Source organism: Eptesicus fuscus, chromosome 8, assembly GCF_027574615.1.
Source record: "Eptesicus fuscus isolate TK198812 chromosome 8, DD_ASM_mEF_20220401, whole genome shotgun sequence".
Lineage (NCBI taxonomy): Eukaryota > Metazoa > Chordata > Mammalia > Chiroptera > Vespertilionidae > Eptesicus > Eptesicus fuscus.
This window is the reverse complement of record NC_072480.1, coordinates 69777909-69802377: the sequence shown is the minus strand read 5'-3', so window position 1 is coordinate 69802377 and position 24469 is coordinate 69777909. Positions and strand designations below refer to the sequence as shown.

The following is a 24469-nucleotide window of genomic DNA, read 5'->3' as shown; positions in this document are numbered from 1 at the left end:
AAAGCAAATAATGAAAGGAAATGCAGAGTGTTCTCATATCCTCACTGTAATACTAGTGAATTAAACAGGAAACATGATGGCATATGATTACTTGACTATATATACTTTTGTGTGTTGAAATGTGACATCACTTGCCAACAGGGATTCCCTTTGCTAATGAGTATAAATCTGTTCCTAACCATTTTTAGTCTTCTTAAATAAATTTTAAAAATCAACTATTTCTGTAAAGTGCTCTTCAAAGTAAATTGCCTCTGGAGTAGATGCAAATACGTTAATTTTTCTGTTGTTAAATCAGTGGCATTGATTGGTTTTAGATACTTCAGGTGCTATGGAAACTTCTATAATCATTTTTTTTCTCGACAATAGGTAGTTATTGAGTAATTACTAATCAGATTATAAAGTAAGAAAGGATTCAATTTTTATATGAATACAAAATGTAAACATAGCCAACCTGTTTGTTTTTACTGATTCAGATTATCACAATGGAACCAATCAATGTGTGCTAATTGCCTATTCTACAGGGAAAAGAATTCAAACTGCTTGGGCATTGGTATCCTCAGCAACGAAGTACGTATAGAGACACCTCAGTTTTCATCTGAAGGGACCCTAAGGAATGCAGCCCTCCAGTCAACACCAGATGCTTGGCTTCCTTATATATAATTTTTAGGAAAAGCATTAAGAAGATTCCAGAGGTGCACAGGGGCATTTGCACAGCTTTTAATATCCACTGAATGCTCACGCCCTTGTATTATAGTCAAATATGAATTTGGGATTTGCTTGAGGCTAGAGCAAGTAGTTTGGGAGAGGGAAAGATAGCTCTTAAATACTGGAAACATCAGGCAGTGTGAGGGCGAGGAGCTTCTAAAGATTGTGTCTAGGAAAGTTATATCATCCCTTTGGAGATCAAGGACAGTTCATGTATGAGTCAGAGCTGGTACTCAGGAAATCTTTCACAATTTTCTTTTCCTTTTTCTATGCTCTGGCTATTTAATAATTATAGTTTTGAAAATGCCAGACTGCCTTGCAGTCCTGAGGGATTACTTGGTCCAATTTTAGGTAAAAAGTTTAAAGGGGCAGAGACATGTCACAATGAGATCAAGATGTCTGGAAGTAGCAGGGACATCTTTGGCATAAGCCACAGAGTAAATGACTAAAAGAAACAGTATGATATTTATTAAGTTCAATTTTCAAGAAAAGAAAGAACAGTTCCTACTGAGGATATAACATTGTGTAGCATTAAGATGACTCTAAGTGCCCAAAAAAGATGTAGTATTTTATTTCTTCAGCCCTAGATGAAATTTTCAATGTGTGTGATTTGTCTTCAGAATCATGCCTTTCATTGTTTTATCTCCTGGCTTCTTAGAGCCCTCCACTTATGGGTAGTGTATTTTTTGGATCTGCCATTCTAGACAACCTCTTCTGTTTTGGTTCACCTATTTCTTTTACTCCAGGAAAAATATGTCACTCCTATTTGCCATTTCCTCCCTGCTAAGAGAGCGTTACTTCATCTAAATAAGCTTTGCATTTAAGAGAAATACTTCATGTGTTCACACAGACTGGGAAATATGGCAGTGACAGCATGGAAATAATCCATCAAAGAATCTGGCTCAGTGACAATACTGTCTGCCATTTTCCTGATTACCTACTAATGTTTGCTTGTGTGAGGCCTGTTGGAAGTGTAAGCAGTTTGCAGAATCCATCTTCCCATGGCAAGACATTTTTAACCTCCTTTATGCATTCTAATCATCCATGTTCAGATTTATCTTTTAAGAGGAATTGGATATAACCCACTTATATTGAAGGTTTGTTTCAGAATATGAATAAAATTCTCACTCTCTACAAATACGTTGTCATCCCTAAAACTCTAGAGTGTTCCATCCACCAGCTCCCAAAATTGACCAAAGATCCTTGTGTGAGAGATGATTTGTTATAATTTGAAATGAGCTAAATGGTGGCTGGAGTTAGAGTAAAGCCACCAAATCATATCAATTCAACCATATTTGTTTTAGAATGTTCATTAGTTCAAATTAAATGCATATGCTTCTAAAATTTATAAAAGTATATATGCTGATTTATTAGGAAGTTTCTTTATAACTGACATTATGTTTGTTCTATTAAATGAAGTACATGAATAGTTGATGTTTTTCAACACCTACCTTTGACTCTCAGTTTAGTGAACATTGACAGAGGATGACACTAAATTGTAAGCCTTAAGAATGACAGAGGTGTGTCCTCATCCCAAAATACAAGGAATAACATATTGTAGATGTTTAGTAAATACGTGTGAGATTAAACAATGAGGGTGAGACCTACAAGGTCTGATATCTCTTTATTTCTGAAGTTGATTCTGTTGACGTGGCTAAATGGATAGACTCAAATGTGCTTCTTCTTCATTGTTTCAGTGTGTCTTTGATATCACAATTCTGCCAGGAAGGTCCACTCACTCAGTAAGTAGTAAGGTATGGATCTTCAGTGCCAAATAACTGCTCCCCTATGTTGGAACTAGCAGACAAGTTCTATACTTTATTGGGGATGGAACATCCCTTAAAGACAACAAGATCAGGAAACTGATAATGTGTCTTAAGTGTAAGTGACCCTGGTGGAACTGAGTTTAAAAGGCATATGCCTTGATTCTCAAGATAAATACTTCAACTAGAGGTAGTGCCCTGAGCCAAGTTATCTTGCTAGTTATTGCTGAAGTAATCCCTGAGGAAACCAAGATCCAGACTGTATCGAGTGGTGTAAAGAATGATGTCAACACCTTGAATTAAACCTTCAATATGTATGTGTATGGTCCACCATAGAGAAAGTTTTGTTTAAATGTACATGTGATATTACATTTTCTTAACCATACAGGTGAAAACAAATAGTAAAAAGTCACCCCATTCTTAGACTAATGGAATTTCAGGATATGGACATGGCTCTAGCTGGTATTAATTCTGTTTTCTTTTCCTACATGTGTGTAAAGTAACTGGCAGTGAAATTGTGTGTGTGTGTGTGTGTGTTTTATTTGTGTTAATTTCTTTGGAGAAAAAGTGACATGCAGGAGTTATTTTTTAATTCCAGGGAAACACTTTTTATGTAAAATTATGGAGAAATAAATTTCAATGTGATTCAAAAGCAAACATTTTAATTTTTTAACTAAGACAGCATTTATGTAAAAAAACCATAATGCACCTTTTAGTGTTTTTGTGTACTACATCTAGGAAAGGATAGGATGGTGGGTGTTTCTCTTGGCTTAAAGGTAGTATCTAAATACCTTCATTGCCAAGAATAATTCTCAGAAATGTGAGCATTAGTCATTGCATTTAAAAATCCATACACGGTAAAATTTAGGAGAGACATGTGTTTTAAGAGCTATCCAAGTCAAGTATTAGAAAAACAACCTGGCTGAAATTTTACTCTTTCTTTTGTTCTCTCTCTTTCTCTCTTTGATCTTTTGTCATTCACCTGAAAGTTGTGTAGAGCAATTATGTATCTCTTTTAATAAAATGTTTAAAGTCATTTTTATTTTTTAATTATAGTTGACATACATTATTATATATGTTTAATTTTATCTTGTAAAATATTTCTACTTGATTGCTTATTCTGCTTAGTAGACTAGATTTTCTAGGACTTTCTACTTAAATTTTAGTCCCAAATTTACAGTTAAGGCCCAAATAATAACTGTCTTTCATTTACCAAGACCGAAAGAGAATGTGATGAGAAGTGGAAATCAGTTTTCATTCCTAAATATATATGGATATTGCAGTAGTTATTGAAGAAATATAGCATTTTCCCAGCTACACAAGGGATAGCTACAAGTATTTGCAATAGTTTATTGATTGCCATTGGTAATTGGTTCCCTTTTCAGTTGCAGCCCCTTCTTTCTCTACATAACTGGTAACTTATAATTTTATTATTCTGTATAAGGACCCATGAACGAGAAAATCTATGATCTTAAGTCCTTAGAGGGATGCATAAGGCTTAAATCTTCCCTGTAATTAATCAAAAAGAATATTTATCAGTTCTCATGAAACAATCACAGAATGATTATCATCAACCTGCAGAGTAGACTGCAAAAATTCCTCTGTGCATAGGGCCTAGGTGGCCAAATCTCAACTCCATCATATCTAGCAGTGAGTTTTGATGAGTTGACTAGGTCTTGATATCAAGGTATTAAGAGAGGCAAAACTATAGAGGTGAAACTGAGCCAAGTCCATGTGAGTGGCTCTGTCAGAACCAGGAGAGGTCACATTCAAACAATAAATTAAAAAATAAATTAGATAATCAAGAATCAGAAAATAACCCAGTTGTAAAAGAAGCATACTGATAATAAATAAACAAGAGCGTAAGAAAGTGCTATGAATTAATTACTGGGGAAGGGACAGTTGTAGCAAAAGCTAGTCCTCAACTTGTAAACATATGGGATATTGCATGTTGAGTTGGTATAAAGTGCCATTTCTTGTCCAGCAGGCATGGCTCAGTGGTTGAACATCAACTTGTGAACCAGGAAGTCATGGTTCCATTCCTGATCAGGGCACATGCCTGAATTGAGTGCTCGATCCCCAGTGTGGGGCATGCAGGAGGCAGCTGATCAATGATTCTCTCTCATCATTGATGTTTCTATCTTTCTCTCTCTCTTCCTCTCTGAAATCAATAAAGTGCCATTTCTCAACCTTGGTTGCATACTGCAACGATTTTAAAAATGTCTTAGAGATTCTGACTTAATTGGTCTGGGATATAACCTTGATGTTGGGATTTATGAAATTTCTCAGGTGATTCCAGTACTCCAGCAAGTTTGAGAACCACTGCATATAGAATTGAAGGTAAGCCATAGCAACAGCATTAGTGGTAGTAACAGGGGAACTGGGAAGGAAATGGAAATCAGTGTTTCAGTCTTCCAAGAGCCACAGGTTGAGCTGGGGCCATTGGTGTATTACACTCACTTTATGTATAATTCCATTACAACAAAATACACACAAAAACAGTAGTTGTACAAAAGTTAAAGGTTTTAGCCAATGAGCTTCTGCAGTGAGATGGCATATCTAATAGTGTTACATGGGAAATATGATGGAGTAATGATTCATCCTGTTGGAAAACCTGTTTTCAGTAGGGTGCCCCTAAGAGAAGATATTCTTCTTGCCGAAAGAGTTATAATGTATGTCTTATTATTATAGGGTTAGTGGATCATAATTCATGTGGCATAGGGTTTCCACATACAATTATAAAATGCCCTGTTGAATTTGAAATTTCAATAAATAATAAATTTTAGGGTGTGTCTCTTGCAATATTTGAGGTATACTCTTACTAAAAAGTATTTGTTAATTACTAGGACTTCAAATTTATATGAGCACCAATTTTTATTTGTTTGTTTTTATTTTTCTAAGTTTGGCATCCCAATGTGGGAAGAATCCACAGCCAGCTGATTGATAAACATTCAGAGCTAAAGATGAGAGATGGATACACATTTATAGAAAATAAAACCCCATTCCTGGGACACTAACAAATGGGTGGTAACTATTTTTTGGACCATGCTCAATAAATTCAAGCTCAAAACAACTGACAAAACCAAATTCAAAATAATTTTTGAGTACATTCTCAAGCCAATGAAAGATTTCTGACATTTGTTTTGAGACACCTAACATAAAAAAGTAACTATTCAGGGCCAACCTTGTGTAAGACAAAGAATAGCATGGCGCCCACAAGCAAGGAGTCGAAAAACCTGCAGAATGCAATCAGAAAAGAAAGAAGCAGATACCAATGAATAGGCAAAACTAATATATGGTGATAAAAATCAGAATAGTGGTAGTCTCCATGGTAGTGAAGTGGTTGGCAAATGGGCATGGGATAAATTTCTGGAGTTAAGGAATTGTTCTATGTCTTGATTGGGATATAGGTCACAAGGTTATATGCATTTGTCAAGACATTAAACTATTCAATTAAAATGTCTAATTCACAACACATACATTATGTTTTAATCATAAAACAAATTTACCAATTTGGGGGACTCTCGGAGAAAACTGATAAATAGATTAAATTTAAAAGGAGAACAAGTCTATTGAAATGCCACCCGGTTTGTCCTACTCACATGGACATGGATAGCTTTGACCAAGACATAAAGGGCATTTTCATCAAATTTCAAAATGAAATTAAGCTGAGAGTAATGACATGTAAGTTAGTAACTCAAGATTCAAAAATATCTTGAAAGTGAAGTGATGAATACTGTCACATGAAATTTGCTTGAAATAAATTAAAAATTGAAGGTTGTAAACTTCGGGTTGGGGGGGAAAGGTGCTATTGCATAAGTGTTCACAGCAATTCCTAGAAATGTTAGTTTGCAATTGCATTTGCTTAAAATCAACAGTGTGATGTGATCATCAGAGAAGCTAATGTGGTCTTACATTGGGGTGTTTGAAGAAACCCAATAAATAGATTCTCACTCCCTGCCCAAGCCTCTAACCAAGTGAGTTGAATAGAAGAACAGGTGGATGAAGATGCAGATTGCCTCTGCATTTTTGGGTCAAGACTCGATGATAGGATTGTCTTGGACATGTGGTCACAACTTGAGCATCACATAGATTTACCCACACACTTCTAGGAAGTTCTGCAGAAAGATTTCTCATTCTAGGGCAATCAATACCTTTACCACAAAGTCTAAAATGACAGACAGCAAGAGTGCTCCTTCCCTACAGGCAAGGAGGAGAGGGGCAGAATAAAGATGCCCAGTTCTTCCCTCAACCTCCAGTCTAATTAGATACTCTAGATACCCCAGCGCACAGGTATGATGTAAGAGAGGAGGCAGAGAGAGAAACCAGAAGTGGTATATGACTTACTGCTCCTCTACTTTGAAGGACATATTAGAAACAGGGAGTGTTTCTACTTAACACTTAGCTGCATTAATGACCCATTATCTATGAAAAACAGTGGATATGTAATAGGTCAGGTCTGGCTACTGGGATGCTTCCAGCAATCTACTAAAGCAAACAGCTCTTGATGATGTTTTTTAAAACCTTTTAATGCAATTAATTAAAATACATGTAAATATGTAGACCCAGCCATTAAATGTAAAAAAAATACTGATAGTGAAAAGTAATGGAGAAATTTAAGATTGGGGGTGATCAAAGTTTGAGGTAAACCTCGGTCACATGTAATTATACTTTATTTGAAATTGATTTAAAATGCAGGATATATTCTATATTGGGAAAAAAGTCCATTTAATTGTGAAGAACAACTGACTGTTAGATTACACACATACATGCACATACACATGAACAACAGCTAATGATTACCTATGAAGAATATGGCTCACAGTTGCTTCTTACCACATTTTAACTTATCATATATATGATGAAGGCTGAACACAGATCTTTCCTTTAGATAGACAAAAATCTGTTAAACAGAAAAGAAAGCTGGCACCGAACTCAGGGAAAGTGATAAAACATTTAACCAGAAATAGTATCTTTCATATAAGTTACCTTTCATCTTTTCTCCCGCACCCCCTGAAACGGAGGTGGAGCTCTTACACAATTATGGTCTGTCTTTACAGGGCTGCAGAGTTCTTGGGAGTACCTAAGAATGCAATAGACAGTGGTCACTTCAAATGGAGCTCTATTTCGATGGTATTTACTTGAGAAGGGGAAATAAGTTCTTATTTTTTTTCCTCATCAAAGTTTTTGATTTAGACACCATGGAAAAAGGCAACCTGAGGCTCAAGGAGTAGGACATGACATATGTGATCCACATAACATCATTAGAAAATACTAACAAAGTTACCAAAACTTCATAAAGAAACCTGTGTTGAATTTTCTATAAAAGAGCCCTTTATACTGCATTTACACAATTAGGATTCTAAAAAATATAGTTTTATTCATTTCAGAGAGGAAGGGAGAGGGAGAGAGAGAGATACATCAATGATTGGAGAGAATCATTGATTGGCTGCCTCCTGCAGGCTCTACACTGGGGATCTAGCCAACAACCCCAGCGTGTGCCCTGACCTGGAATCAAACCGTAACCTCCTCGTTCACAGATTGATGTTCAACCACTGAAACACACCGTCTGGGCACAATTAGAATTTTTTTAAAAAGTTTGTTGTATGTTCTAACAATTCATATCATGTAGAAACATTGGTATGAACCTACTGATAAATTGTACGTTTAGGAAAATTGATAGGAATAGGAGAAAATTAGTGGTTTTGTATGTTGGTGAGAATATCTGAAATAAATTCTCAATTATGTCTTCAATCTATTTGTGCTATTTTTTGATGAGACATGAAGTTGAGTTGTTTACACATAGTGTAATAGTGCTTCAAAAAAGAAAGAACAAGACAGCAACTAGTTCGGACTTGATAAAGTAGCTACAATTTGTTTTAATTTGATGATTTATTATGATGAGTAATATTTTTCCATTTATCAAGAAAAAAACATTAGGCTCTGTTAATTTTTGTTAGTCATAGGGTGTTATGAATATCAGGCTCTTAGTTAATAGAGTAGAGGGGATTGCAATATTCTAAAATTCTCTTCAAGTGTTTGGGAAACAAACCTTATGCTATCTTAGAATAATAACAATATGAACTCACCACAACCAGGAGATTTAAGATACAGTGAAAAAAATCATCATGGGTTTCAAAATGTTTTATAAAATCAAATTTGATATATGACTATTTCAGACCATCATACTGTTTACATCTTGGGTAGATCATTACTTTATGTGGGGAACTGTATAATGTGTTACAGGATGTTTTGCATGTTTCTATCCATTACATGCCAGTAGCAGCCCCTGAGTCTCCAGACATTGTCAAATATCCACAATGGGGCAAAATCACCTTGGATTGAGAAACACTGCTTCAAAGAAAAAAGAAAATAATTCTTCCTATATATGGTAAATTTTTAAAGAAAACAAACAAAAACAAAATATAAAAACTTCACAGGTCTCTTAGTGGTGAATTTAGAAATGTTCATATAGTAAAACAACATTTTTATTGTTTATTTATTAAATTTTATAGTTTGATTATCAATTAATCTTATAATAAAATTAATTGAAAAATGAACATTTTCTTAAAATTTAACAACTTGTAATTTAAAAATCATTTTTAAATAAAGACATTTATTTATTTTTCTTACCAAAATTGACCAACCACGTTTGTTTTATACAGCATAACCTAAAATATTGCAAAAACCTGAGATAATGAAACACATTTAGAAAGTTATTTCTTCTTATTTTCAATGTTCAAGATGCTGATATCATCTTAAAGTAATCCTCAGAGAATTCTTGCTTATGTTATTCAGAGGAACATGACAGTGCATTTCAATGATATTATTCCTGCTTCCCTTCCATCGTGAGACTAGTTTTATCCTTTATGAGTAACCGAAATAATTGGTCTGATTTATTTATGTCATCAAGTTTGCAAAAGCTTTTCCAGACAGTTACTACATCTCTTTTTTACTTAGAATTTCCAGACTGAACTTGTCCAGTTTTCTCTTTTTTTAAATAACTCATTATTTTATACTTTTATCAGTTGATATTTTTGTATGAGCTCTACTGTATAGGTCAAGTTCTAATTACATATTATGAAAAATGAATACTTTAATGTATAATGAAAAGAGTGCAGTCATTTCATCTTCAATTCAATAGCTAATATTATATCACATAGCACTGCTTTATTAATGTAAACACACTAGTTTATGTAAGCAATTTTTATCCATTTACTTAATGCATTTTTATTAATATTTTACCTGTAATTAAAGATTTAATTATTATTCTTGTGGGAAAAATTTATGCTCTTCTACTTTTGATCTTTATTTTTTTCTTTCTTTCTTTTCTAAACCCCTGAAGATCATACAATTTTGGAATTCTCCTTCCTCCATCAATCATAAATATGAGTTAAAATTATCTTTCCCACCTTACTATCCTTAGAAATGTTAAATGTATTTATATTTTAGTTTAAATATGCAATATTTTAATACCAATAAACCATTTTAATTGCTTTTGTGTATGTTTCTCCCATCAAATAGTCATTTGTTTAGCTTCAACAGCATTAACACATCTTTTCTAAAATTTCTGAAGAAAATGTCATGCACAAAAGTCTAGGATAATTCACAGGAGTCAAAAGTACTAGAATTTTGTTACTTTTGTCATTATTCAGAGAATTACATTTGACACATAAAAGTTTTCCTGTTGAATTAGAAAAAAAAATAGTCGCTATTTCAAGTGTGTTTGTGTTAGAGAGATTACAGCATGCAGTTATAAGATCTAGTCAGCCCTTAATAAAGATTGGTCAAATCATACAGTTACTCTTACTTATATGTAATTTGTTATCTCTATTTTTTCACTCTATATTTGTGGTTCCCCTGGTCTTCAGTATTTTATATATTTTCTCCAAATTAAACATTTGCATAAGAAATCAAGAGTTTTATTACTATTGATGACAAAGGTTTAAATATTTGAAATTTTGTAGTGATGTCATAAATGTATTCATTTAGTTATTCAACAGACATTTACTGAGCATAGATCATGTCTCAGGCACTGTAGTAAGCAAAGGGGTAGGTAGCATAATGGCTAAAGCAGAGGCTCAGATTTGAATCTGGTTGATTTTTTTTCAATATTGATGAAGTTGAGATTTTTTGTGCCTGTTCTGTCTGGTGACCTCGCCATTACCTCATTAACTGAGATTATATTAAATACTCTGTCATTAGAAGTTTTAACGAAGCCTAAAGTAAAACTTCATTCCACCTATAATTTTCTTTACTTCCCCCAAACATTGCAGTTAATCATCATCTAATGTACACTATTTATAACCTTTTTTTCTCATTACCATTTTCACCCCAGCATTGAAATCTCTTAACCATCACATGAATAATTCTAAGTCAGTTCAACCGAAGATAACTAGGAATTTGAGGAGAAAATGAATTTAAACTTTTCTACCAATTTGAATTCAAAAAAGAAAATGAAGTGAGACTATAAGTACTTTGAAGTATTGTAATAAGTTCACATGTCTGACATGGATTGAAGAAAAAAAAATTTGTTTTGTTTTCAGAAGCTTTTTAAAGAAAATAAACTTCATACACATTTAATATATGCAAATTATTTATAAATTAAATAATAGCATGTGCTACTATACCAATTATACATGCACTTTAAAAATTACAAACAGCCTAGCTGGCATGGTTCAGTGGTTGAGCATCGACCTATGAACCAGGAGGTCAAGGTTTGATTCCTGGTCAGAGCACATGCCCAGGTTGTGGGCTCCATCCCCAGAGTGGGGCATGCAGGAGGCAGCCAAACAGTGACTCTCTCTCATCTTTGATGTTTCTATCTCTTTCTCCCTCTCTATTCCTCTCTGAAATGTTTTAAGATAAAATAAAAATCACAAACAAAAACTAGAAAAGGATACCTTTTTAAGAATATGAATAGAACTTTTATATATTTTTCACACCCTTATGATGGTTTAATAGCCACTATTTCCAGAGTGGATGGATTGTACTTTTGAAAAAAACAAAACTGTGGACTTCGTTTTCTGCCTTACTTAAAATGCTAGTGAATATAATCATCAGCAGAATCGCATGGAAATGATTGCAAAAATCACTAATAAAATTGCATTATGCATGAAAAAATGTGGCAAAAGAAGTTCATTGGAGGGTTAAATACGTTAAATTGATATTGAGGCACTTCATGGTTTTTGGTTAAAGATCAATGAGAAATCCTTCCACATAAAAAGTTATGTCATGACTTGGTTCATATTATGAACCAACCACTTTTTCTAAAACTCCAAGCAAGCAGCCACCACCTGCTAAAGGACACATGCATGTGTGGGCACATGTGCCCAAACAGGAACACACACACACACACACACACACACACACACACACACACCTCTGAGAGTTTTAATTAGAATCCAAGTCATCACAGCATAAGAGATATACTAATCCTTTGAGCGAGGTGTTAATTGTTAATCTCATTTTTCCTGTCTAGTAGCCTTGTATAACACTCTGTTTATAATAGGCTTCCTGTGGTAAAAGAATGGGCTACTAAACCTCAGTACATGTTTTCCAGTAATCATTTTAGTGGCCATGGGTCCTTATAATAGTGGCTAATCTCCATAACATCATCATTAGTGGATGAGGGTAGCTAAAATTATAGAGACCCTTTGCTCTAATTATAGACTCTGAATTGCAAATCCATTCTTTAATCAACTGTAAATGCATTGTAAAGGGAATTGTAAGTTCTTTCCAGGGAGCAATATGCATTCAAGCTAGCAGACTAGAACTGAGCAATGTAATGTGTTTGGGGGATAATAACTGAATATGCTTGTCATAGAGCCTGGATTACAATATGGCTCCTTCCTAGAGAGATTGTCACAGTAAGTCATATGTTTCTTAGTTTCCTTGCCTCATTACAAAGGTGTGGCATTAGTAGTTTACTTGTCCAGAATTCTCAATAGTAAGCAAGTCAGATATGTTTTCAAATATCTACTTTTTCCATTGTTTGCTTATTCTCTGATGTTCTGGAGATCCCAAACAGGAAAAAAAGCGTGTTTCTCAAAGTTCAGAAGCCCATGAACTCCATTTGATTTCATATATTTTTTATTTTATAAGTTTTAATTTCCATTTTCTTTAATCGCTAATATACAAAACTTAAATCTATTTCCCTAATTGCATAAGTTTGTTATTTAAAACAGAGTAAGAGGTAAACATTTAACCTATCTTGAGTCATAGGCAGCAACTTGATTTTAATCAAATGCTAGGCAATTTATGGAAATTAAAAAAACACACACAAAACTTATTAACTGATTTAATCAAATGATAGCTATAAATGAGCTTGTCCAGTGACTGCTACTATTGTCTTATTGATGGGGCAGAAAAATACAACTCTACACATTTCTGTGTAATAATGTAAGCAATATTTTAAGTCAGTTTTCATTGGCAGAGAATACAAATGCAAAAGGAAAAAGCAGCATAAATGTTAGGAGGCCCATTTTTAGACTCAAGTATTTATTTTCATCTTTAGTATTCAATATCTTCCCATATTTATTTATTTTTTCCTTTGTGAGATGATCTCAGGTCTTACTAGAAGGAACCTAATAGGAAACTACACACTTTTTTCCATGCAAAAATTGACCTGATTGTTCAAATAAGCCATAATTTTCCTGGAGATCATTATTTACCTTAAGTTCCTTACCTCCTTTATTCTCTCCCCAAACAATATTTTACTTGTAAAATTAAAAGAAAGATTATAATCTAATCTAATCCCCTTTAAACCCATGCTGCCTTTGTGTTATTATTGGTGCCTAATATTTTTAAGAAAAATATAATTTATGTGTAATTATATAATACTCATACTGAGAAGTTTTAACAAATTACTCATTGCGTGTTAATGAAAAATTCAACTGCTTTGTATTTTGATTTATAAATTATTATTTCTCTTTTATATTTTAACAATTTTATTTTTAAGCTTTTATGTTGAGACCTATTAGATTTTTGATTGAAATAAGTAATTAGAAAGAAACAGCCTCCATTTGCAAGCAAGTCCAATACAACAACAAGGAATAATGACACGCAATATTAATAAAATTTTGTGTTTAGCTTTTAGTGTTAAAGTATAATAATATCCTGCTAGTTTCCCGGAAAACTTGAGATTCATTTATTACCATGACGTTCTTCTTTTTGCTTTAATATTACTATGCTTTCTACAACAATTTTCCTATATTTGAATTATTACTGAAAGCTACAAAGGTTAACATTAAATATATTAACTTTTTAATGTTATTCAGCTTTTTCAGCCATTAGTCTTCCTTAGACGTCTGCCATTATTTACATAATTATTTCGTCAATCTAGCCACAGCTTTTACCTTCAGTGTGTAATACAATGAGTATTCATATTTCATTCTGCTCAAGAAAGGCAAGGAGCTAGATGAATGGCATAAATGGTGTCCATTCATAAGGCCGACCTGAAACAGATCTGTAGCTTGGTGGGGAATTTACTTCCCACCAAACTGAGCCTAGGAGCAGAGAGTTTCGAATTGGCAGGTAGTGAACATACAGTTGTTGTCAGTCAGTTTTTTTGGAAAACCTATCTTGGAGTAGATATAAAATTTTAATGTTTTAGGTGAATCCAGTTCTTATGAAATAAGTAATGTTCCTACCATACTTTTCACGTGAGTAACTTCTGTAGAAATCTTGCTTTTACCCTGAGTTTTGATCTTTGCTGGCCTGAATTTCTTTGTGTGGTTCTTGTTCACTCTAGCTTAGCAAATATACCTGGTTGTTTTGAGGTTTAGTGAGGCGGCTAATATCCAGTTGGTGTCTTCTTGACATCACTAAATCGCTTTCTGTGTTTTTGGTTATTACCCGCTGAGATTTATGTGCTCATTGTGTACTGCGAAAGGGCCAGTGTGACAATGCCCTGAGTTATCTCGGCCTCCCAAAGTCACGGTTTTGAAAAGGCAGATTTAGAGAGGATTTTTGAAGCTTAGTTTTACTTTTGCATTTCTCATAGAAGTACCATAATAACAAAGGATTCTATTTAAGTTTCAGACCCCACTGCCAATAGAAACTATTAAAACGTAATGGGGTGTTTTATTCTTGTCTGATTTCTCGTCTAAAATTTCCAACTGCAGATTCTACAATGATATCTGACCAAAGTATGAATAAACCTTTTGGATTTTAGGTTTTTCTTTACACACAGTTGTAAATGTCTCATTTTCGTTTTTAACTCACCTTCAGCAGAGGAATGCAATTATGGAAAACAGTATAATCAGTCAGGGGAAAAAATATGCTCTCTTTATGCCAGAATTCCAATCATTGTGATTTGTATCACCACTTATTTCTGCTGATCTTTCTTCTCTGAAGGATTTTGTCCTGAATATTTGTAGCTTTAGAGGGATGTTTCTAAAACTCATCTTTAAATTGGTAAGGTTTATATCTGCCAACTAAGGCAGCTAGACTCTCCTTTTTTAATTCATGAAGAAATTATTTTCATTAAAAATATTTTTTAACAATTAAGAAGCATGCCCCTTGCATGAAATGAAGGAAGCGTGTAAGTGATGAACTGATTGCATTGCTTGTCATTACTATTCCAGTACTGCTCTATTATTTGGTTAAATCCAGAAAATAATATTTACTCTAAAGTGAGAATCAAGAGGATTTATTGCAATGATCTTTTCTAACACATGGCTAAATTCCCTATCCCTTCATCTCCTAGCCATTTGGCCTCAACAATCTTTGTTTTACAACTTTTCCCTTAAGACACTATCCCTAGCCCAGGCTTCCATGACTATTTACCCTCCTCAAACTTTTTTCTTCATTTACTTTCTTTGAACGCATTCCAACGAGTTCTCATGTCTCTTGAACTAATTAGGAAAATCAAAAATTCCTTGGTAAGAGCAGAATAAAAAAAATAATAACATGCCCAAAAGAGAAGGTATCCATAATACAAATATTACCCAGTTTTAAAAACAACACTTCAAATGCTTTCTCAAGTATGCATGTGTACATTATCTTATGGCATCCTGGCAGTAATTCTGTGGAATATTTAAGTGTGTTGGTTATTTTCAGCCTGTCTTCTCCCCAATCCTTTCTCTGTTGTTTCACCCCCTGCCTGTTCTGTTTTCCCCAGGCTTCCTTACAGCTGGCTTCCCAGGATTGGTCTTTAGGAGGCACTAGGAAGAGGTGAAGGCAAATCTGGAGAGACCAGTTTTAGCTGTCACATCCCTGGGGGTGGCTGTTCTCCCTCAACCAGGGCTCCCAAGGTGTTGTCTCATCTCCACTGCCCCAGTGCTCAGTGGGCTCCACGAACACAAGTCCCCTTGCTCATCCCTTCCGTCTTAGCGTTGGTAACAACTTCCTTCTGTGAATTGCCTCACCACCCCTTACATCTACTCAAACCTTTGTAAGTAGTTCCCTTAGTAATATCTTCATTTGACCCATCTAGGGTGAATTCTGTTTCCTACTTATACCTTGCCTGACAAAATGGGGCGCATTTGATCAGCTGTGAATTTTGTTGTTGGGAAAATGAGAACACAGTGAAGTAAGTGACTTAAATCATACGGGATTCAGATGGAACCAGGCCTAGAAGCCAAGTCTCTCTGGGTAGTTGATGCTTATCAAACTATTTAAAATGCCTAGTGATTATCTCGGTCAAATGGGTAGTAACGTTGTTCCATTTTGTTCCCTGGCGTATCTGAAGATCCTGGAACAGTAAAAGACACGGTGTGGTTGGCTCACCCAATGTGTACTCAACCCCCTAAGGGAGAGTGAAAACCACATAGTTGGCCTCGTTTCTGCACAGAGATGCCGCTGGGTGAGTTTTGGGTGTGGACATAAAGATTCTGAAGCAGCTGACACACATGGAGAGGCAACTTCTCTTTCAAGCTTGTGGTCCCATATTTGTTTCCCCTGCAGCACCATTTTCAAACAGCACAGGTTGCTGTCCAGCAAGCTCACAGCTGCAAGGGCCTGTCAGCAGGAACACGCAGTAGAACAATGGGAGAACAGTCCGGGCTCAGTTCCTGTGACTACATCTGAGCCTGTATCCTGACCCTCCCAGATATTCTTTGAGGCATCTAACATTTTAAAATAAATTCCATTAGGCATGAAATGGTGAGAAAACTAGATATTCTGTTGTCTGTGACTCATAATATTAATCTAAGACTTCTGGATGAAATGGTAGTTAGTTTTTCCCCAGCTATTTAAAGCTTCTTTATCTATACTGAAATTTTCTCTATTTTTCATACCTTCTCTCTCTCTCTCTTTTTTTTAATCTTATTGCAATAGGAGATCTTACATATCCATTTCCAAAACAGATGCTTTTTTCCCCCCAAAACCAGGCTTAATGTTCCTTTCCTTCCTATCAACCATAATTCACCATCATTGACTCATTTACTCTTTCCTCTCAGACAGTGCAAAAGAGATCTTCTTTTTTTTTCTTTCTTTGTTTTCCTTTTCTTGTGGATGCTACTAGAGCTGGCTCTCAGGCAGTAAGGCTAAATTTAGAAGCTGGAAGTTTGACAATTTTAGCCCTTCCCTTTTCTGTTGTGAATAACATCTCATAGAACTAGATTTTGTTGGCTTTTATTCCTTCCCCTCTATATGCCTCTGTATGTCTCTAACTAGAGACAATAGAGCTCAAAGGGAGAATAAAATAAAGGAAGAAAAATAAGATAATACTTTGAAATTTACATATATTGAAATCTATCTTGTTTTTTCGAAAAAACCTGGGAAATAGACATCGATTTATATAAGTATCTGTATAATCTGGAAGTATTGTGAGGTTCTAAAAACTGACGTTTCATTTATTGACAATCCCAAATTTTAAAAATCATGTGCTAAAGATATCCTTAGAACACAGACAATATGGTGGTGAAGGCCTGGAGTGAGGAGCCGGGTGGGCTATAAAGGGTCAGTGAGAGAAAAAAGGGGACATATGTAATACTTTCAACAATAAATATATTTTAATTAAATTAATTAATTTTAAAACATGATATCCTTAGAGGTCATTAGAAACAGGGACTTAAGATTTCATTATGTCCCGCCCTTTCCCTGCTGTTTTCATATATCAGCCCTCATAACTTACAGTTTTAAATTTTATAATTAACAATTAATATTGAGACATTCTTGAAACTAGCATATGCACATGTGTTCACACATGCACAGACACACAATAGTAATGGGTGTGCGGATACATGGAGGAAGTATATGAAGGACAGTTTCATCTTTGTCTTCCTGCTGTTGATAGAAAAAAAAAATATTTTGCAGATATACACCAGGTATTATTGGTCCAGCTGATGGGTATCCTTTCCTCTAACCAATAGCTGCCTCTGAGTTATTGCCTAGATACCAGTCAATGCCACTTTGGAACAAAAGCTTTGAACCCATCTCCATTCTCAATAAAAATCATCTTGAAGTCTCTGATATTGACAAACTACCTAGAACTAGTTTGCTTTTAGAATTTTTTTATTCATGCATTCACTTATTTCACAAACATTTAGTGAAATCGACAAGGTGACAGGCACTTGCTAAGTTCTAGAGATATAAAAGTGAACAAGAAAGATGTGATTGGGCCCTATCTGGTTTGGCTCAGTGGATAGAGCATTGGCCCATGCACTGAAGGGTCCCAGGTTTAACTATAATCAAGGGCACATACCACGGTTGCAGGCTCAATCCCTGGCCCCAGTTGGTGCGTAGTGGGGGCAAACCATTGATGTGTCTCTCTTACATCCATGTTTCTCTCTCTCTGTCTCTCCTCCTCCCTTCCACTCTCTCTAAGAATCAATGGGAAAAAATCCTTGGATGAAGAATAACAAATAAGAAACAAACAAAAGAGAAATAGTTGATTAGGAAGAAGATTCTGATAGCATAGTATGGCAACTCTTTCAACTGTGGATAATTTGCTGTACAAACAATGACCCAGGGACCTGAAGGAGAAGAATTGGGGAAATAATTGTGTACATCATATCCTTTCCTCTTGATGTTCTTAGCCTACATATCAAATGAGTATTGTGTCATCAGAGGGCTTTGATTTAAAGCATTCAATTAAAATATAATTATCCATTAGTATACATGTGAGAAACACCCCAAACCATACATACTTTTAAAATGAAGATCAGACATTTTAAGAACAATTATATATGAAAAAAAATCACATAAAAGGTATTTTATATTCTAGGGTAAAACAATTGTCTTCTTTGTAAACTAATGTATGTGGCTTTATTCTCCATATATGAGAATAGATAATGTGACTGTCTTCAAAATGGTAATGCGTTTTATACATTGATTTTGCACATTTTAATTAATTAGAGCTTTGGAAAGCTGTACAGAGCCCTTCATGTTTGCTATATTATCAGCACTCACATTACTGCAAGCACTTTTGATTGCAAAATAATTAAAATTCCTTTTGCCAATGGAGTAAAGTTAATTAATGAGTATTAATATAGACGATATAGTATTTCTGACAGTGGCACGTTAGGTTGTAGTGACTGGCTTTTTATGAGTAAAGCCAACACCATTCAGTGCAGGCTGATGACACCATGCTAAAATAATGGTGGAAAATTTAAACTTTAGAGATAGAGATACGGCATATTTCCTTATGAATGCAATTTTGAATTTAAGTTGTGTATTTTATTTGGTTATTTTGCCTTAAACTTACTTTTAAACATGTGTTACTCTTTCTTGTATGTAAAGTGTCCTTATGATTTTAGATGTGCAGGTGGGTAGATAATCAGATACGTGGGGTCATATATCAGATGCTTCCTCAGGCTGCAGTGGTGAGTCCTGTCCCAACACTTGTTTTCTGGTCTCCTGGAATTACCTTCCTTAGTAAAATGTACCTGCATTCACATCTGTGATATTCACTGTTGAAAGTAGTTGTTCATCTTAATATTAACACTGATGTTAGAGCAACTGTATTGATTTACCTTGTATTCGAAGCATACCTTTTAAGTCCAAACCATACGTTATTCATATTGAGTTTTGGAAGATATAATTTGGTAGGAAGTGTGATCAGAATAAGGGTTCAAATTGAGTGCTTGGAAGTTTGCTTCAATCCAAAATTCATACACTGTGGCCCCAGGTTCTTTAATAGACTTGAGCATTTCAGCCATTGGTTGGCCAGTCGGTTGGTGCTGGAAGCCTGAGACAGAAAGTCACAGTATGGGTTCAACATTTTTGAAATAGATTTTTAAATTTCAAAATTGATATTCAAATTCATGTAAGGAGATCGCACATCACATATTACTCTGGTTGTTATAAATCAAAATTGTCCAGAAGGAATTGGAATGAAGTGGGCCTGGTGATTTTAAAGCTCCTTGCAAGTTTTCTTAAACTGGTGATGCATAAAAATACTGGTTTTGAGCTTTTGCAATTTTTCAGTCAAACCCTGAGACAAAATATAAATTTATTTTTGGATTATTCATTTGGCTAATCCAACTTGGGTTATTCTTGAATACTTCTGCATTCTCTCCATTAATACCAACAATTCATATAAGTTTTAATATATCTGATTAATTTCAATGTGAGAAATAATGCTCCTCCGTATATTCTCTTGAATTAGAACTCCAGCTTTTTTACCTTTTTCAATAAATGAACAGGATTCACCTATTATTTTATGTGGCAAAAGCCCCTTTGATAAAAAAGAAAAGACTAAATAATCATTTGATTGTTGCTGAGGTTTAATGCTAAGTTTCAGCTGTGCTAATACAACTGACATTGACAAGCAGCTGGAAAGCATAATTGTACTAATAGTATTTCTTCTAACTCCCTTACTAATGACAGGTTGGCAAGAGATGGTAACATTATCACAGTTAATTTTTCCACAAATGATAATATACCAGGGCAATCAACTGGTATTAACCATAAAAGCTTCCTGGCTGTAGAATGTAAACTTCTTTGTCTGTATTGGAAATATTTCTTACATATCCTATATAATAAAAGCCTAATATGCTAAGTGTCCAGTAGTCCATTCAACCAAAGCGTAATATGCTAATGATATGCTAAGGCTGCTCAACTGCTCGGTATGACATGCACTGACCATCAGGGGGCAGACACTCCAACCAGTAGGTTAGCTTGCTGCTGGAGTCTGGCTGATCAGGCTTGAACAAGATGGGCCAGACACGCTCTGGAGCCCTCCCATGGTTCCTCCCCAGTTGGCCAACCTCTCGTGTTTCTCCCTGGCCCCAATCATGCACCAGTGGGGTCTCTTGGCCTGGACTGCACCCTCTCACAATCTGGGACCCCTTGGGGGATGTCAGAGAGCCAGTTTCAGCCCGATCCCACAGGCCAGGCTGAGAAACCCCACTGGTGCATGAATTTGTGCACTGGGCCTCTAGTGCTATATAATAAAAGGATAATATGCAAATTGACCCTAATGGCAGAATGACTAGAACAACAGGTAGCTATGACGTGCACTGACCACCAGAGGCAGACGCTCAATGCAGGAGCTGCCCCCTAGTGGTCAGTGCACTTCCACAGGGGGAGCATCACTCAGCCAGAAGCTAGCTCATGGCTGGCCAGCACAGTGATGGTGGTGGGAGCCTCTCCTGCCTCCGTGGCAGGACTAAGGATGTCCAACTAATGGCTTAGGCCCACTCCCCGTGGCCTCTACTCTACTGGACATCCCCTGACGGCTCCTGGGCAGAGGGACGTCTGGCTGCCAGCTTAGGCCCAATCCCCTGGGGAACGGGCCTAAGCCAGCAAGTGGACATCCCCCAAGGGGTCCTGGACTGTGAGAGGGTGCAGGCCGGGCTGAGAGACACTCCCCCCAAGTGTATGGATTTTTTGTGTACCTGGCCTCTAGTAAATAGATAAAATTAAAATGATATTTTATGTTAATGTTTAGAGCCATACAAATTTAACATTCTGGACCCAGTAGAGTAGAGGCAACAATTTTGTCCTTAAATTAGGTTGACATGTTATTAAGTACATTGTTTTCTTCTTTAAACACTCAGGGTTTAATAATCCTAACACAGATCCATCGACTGTCCTCATTTTCAAGTCCTTTCTATTTGAACTTCCTTTCCACAAAAATACCAAAATACTTTTGATTAGGGCATGAATGAATGCTAAGCATGAAAAGACAAGAAGACAAAAATAAGTTCTTATTCTTCTACTGCCTCCTTTATTTTTCTTCCCTTTCATTTCTCATTTCTTCTTGCTCTCTTGGATCCCATGCAACCCCTAATTATCTCTCTCTGAAGGCACTTACTATATAATAATGCAGTTATTTGTTTTCCTGTCTCTTCCTGGGTATAAATGAGCACCACTAAAGCAAGGTTTGGAGGAACCCACGGGCCCTGGAATAATTTTGGAGCCGGGTTTTGAATTTGCTGGCTACAGAACAGAGGTGGTGGAGGCAGCACAGAGAGAGTGCTGGGCGAGGAGGGTGCCTGACACCCTACCAGCCTCATATTCCTCCCTTGTAAACAGGAGGTATTGATACATACCTCCCAAATCTGTTTCAAGAATTAAATAAAGTGACTTTTCAAAGAGTTATGTTACTTGTAACTATTGGGGAAATAGAAGGCACTCTGGCCGCCTGGCAGGCAGTATATATATGGAAATGGGATATGTGGGCTTGCTTTTCCGGCTCTGGGGAGCTGATGAATACTAACTAGCATGGAAAAATAAAGAAAGAAAAAGAAACACAATTATGTAAGTTTAGAACTTTCTTCGTTGATCCTTTTAAAACATGTTCAGTGAATAGTGCAAACAGTTTTGGACTGTTAATAAAACATCATATTCTACCATGGCTAGCCCTGGAAGACCATCCTGGGAGGGTTTTAATCAATTCTCACTGCCACATTTAAGAGGCATATTAACCTACTAGTATGTGTTCATAGATTATCCTTGAATGTTTCTGCATTAAAGGGGACAGATTGATGATGGTTCTCAAGAACCACCTCATGCAAAGAACAAGAGAAGGCATGTGAGGTTTCCCTGCAGAAGACAAGTGTCACAGAGAAGCGAAGAATGGTTTTACATCTCTAAATTGTTGAAAAGTTATAAGAAGAATATATTGTGACATGTGAAAATTATATAAAACAGGATTTGAGTGTCCATAAACAAAATGCATTGGAATACATACAGTCATGCACATCTGTTTCTTTATTTTTCGTGGGTGCCTTCATGCTACAACACAAGAATTGAGTACTCATGGCAGAGACCCAAGGTCCTGCAAAGCTGATCACATTTGCACTCTGGCCCTTTGCAGAAAAAAGTTTGTGGATCCTGTTTTAGAGGATCCCAGTTGAGGACATTTGATGTCTGAACATTGGGAGGAGAGAGTATTTCGGCCTCCAGGACTTTGCCACTAGTGAGTGGCCTGGCCATAAGCATGAATATCGGGGTTAGGGGTATAACTTGGGGTACTGGAAAAGTACTGATGGACCTAAATGTTACTGTGAGTAGACTCTTAGCAAGACAGTGAGTCTTAAAATTTTGAAACTTATGGTATTACAAAGAATGAAACAGATTATTGAACCTTGAAATTATTTCAGGAGACCTTATGATTAGCAGACAGAATTATTACCCTTTCCTGGACACATGAAGCTTTTTGCTTGAGTTCTTTAGAATTGGCATTTCCTTTATGGAGAATGTCCCCTTGCATTTCACTGGCCTTCCTGTGGTAGAAGGCCACAATGATGGGATTCGGGGTAGCTCAGTGCAAATTTGCATCCTTGTTCCCCCTCTCACCGACTACATGAAAAAAATTTCACCTCTCCATACCTCAACCTTCTCATCTGTAAAATGGGAAGACTGCAGAAACATATGTGCAGGTTCTGGGCATACAGAAGGATAATTCTCCAGGGCAGTGAGTTGCTTCCTCTACTGTGTCTCCACACATATTGTATTCTCATCTCTCTTTCCTCACTTGAATTATTTTATTTTATTTGTGTGCAAGATCATCCCTTCCTCCAGACAAATAACTTTTTGAAAGCAGGAAACTTGTCTTAGGACTTCCTTCAACCCTCTGAATATAGCACATTATCTTCTGAAAAGTGGGTACATGATGCATTTTTTAAATAAATACATACATTTGTTTTAATTAATATATGTCTGTAGAGTGTTATATTTTTTCCTTAGTTAAATTAAGTAGCGTTTGTGATACAGAATAAAACTAATTAATCTATAATTCAGGAACCTAAAAATGTATTTTGAGATTTTGTAAAGTACTGAAATAATTTCTGATACAGCTGAAAAAAAAATCATTGTATTTGGCATGGCTGTGAAAATGAATGAAATTGATACTTTAGGCTTGAAAACTGGTCAAATATTCTATAGTATCACTATTCAATGGAATCATAATATAAGCCACAAATACAAGCCACATAGGTAATTTACATTTTCTAGTAGCCACATTTAAATATATAAACTAGCGATAATAATTTTAATAATATGTTTTGTATAGCCCAATACATTCCAAATAGAATGTTAACATGTATTCAATGTAAAACCATTAATGATATGTTTTACATTATTTTTTCATACCAATTCCACAAAATCCCATATTTTATATGTTCAGTGCATCTCAAGCCCCATTGGTAGTGCTAATAGCTACTTGTGACTAGTGGTTGCTACAACAGACTGCATAGCTCTATAGTACTTATGGTAACCATGCAAGAACATGATTATATATTAATCAAAATGCTTCACTCACCAGCTGGAATTTAGCAGAGAAAACTCCCTTCCAGGCTGTCATTATTTGGAGATCATTTTCTGTCAACCAGATAACTACCTGTGTATGAATTTGACTAAAAAAATTAGTGTTTGAACCATGGCACCGTATACGATGATATTATTGTACTCTCTAGCTAGCACTGGCAGCATTGCTTAAAGATTTGTCCACACATTTAACTCTGCCTCCTCCCTTGTGAACACCTGAGGCGTTTGCTCAGAGGGACTCCGTGCTGGTGAAATCACCCTGGGCAGCTTGTGCCCGTGTTACTGTTGTTTCCTGGGAGCTGCTGACTGTACCAGATTAGATGAAGCTGTGCTGAGACATG

General features: G+C 35.7%; 1 long non-coding RNA gene across 1 annotated transcript; it reads left to right on the top strand.

The window, feature by feature from the left end:
- The first annotated feature begins 515 nt into the window (after positions 1-515).
- On the top strand, positions 516-4775 carry LOC129150087 (uncharacterized). Its single transcript, XR_008556830.1, has 3 exons — positions 516-567; positions 2403-2447; positions 4758-4775. It is a non-coding gene; the product is annotated as an uncharacterized LOC129150087 (long non-coding RNA).
- Positions 4776-24469: the final 19694 nt, after the last annotated feature.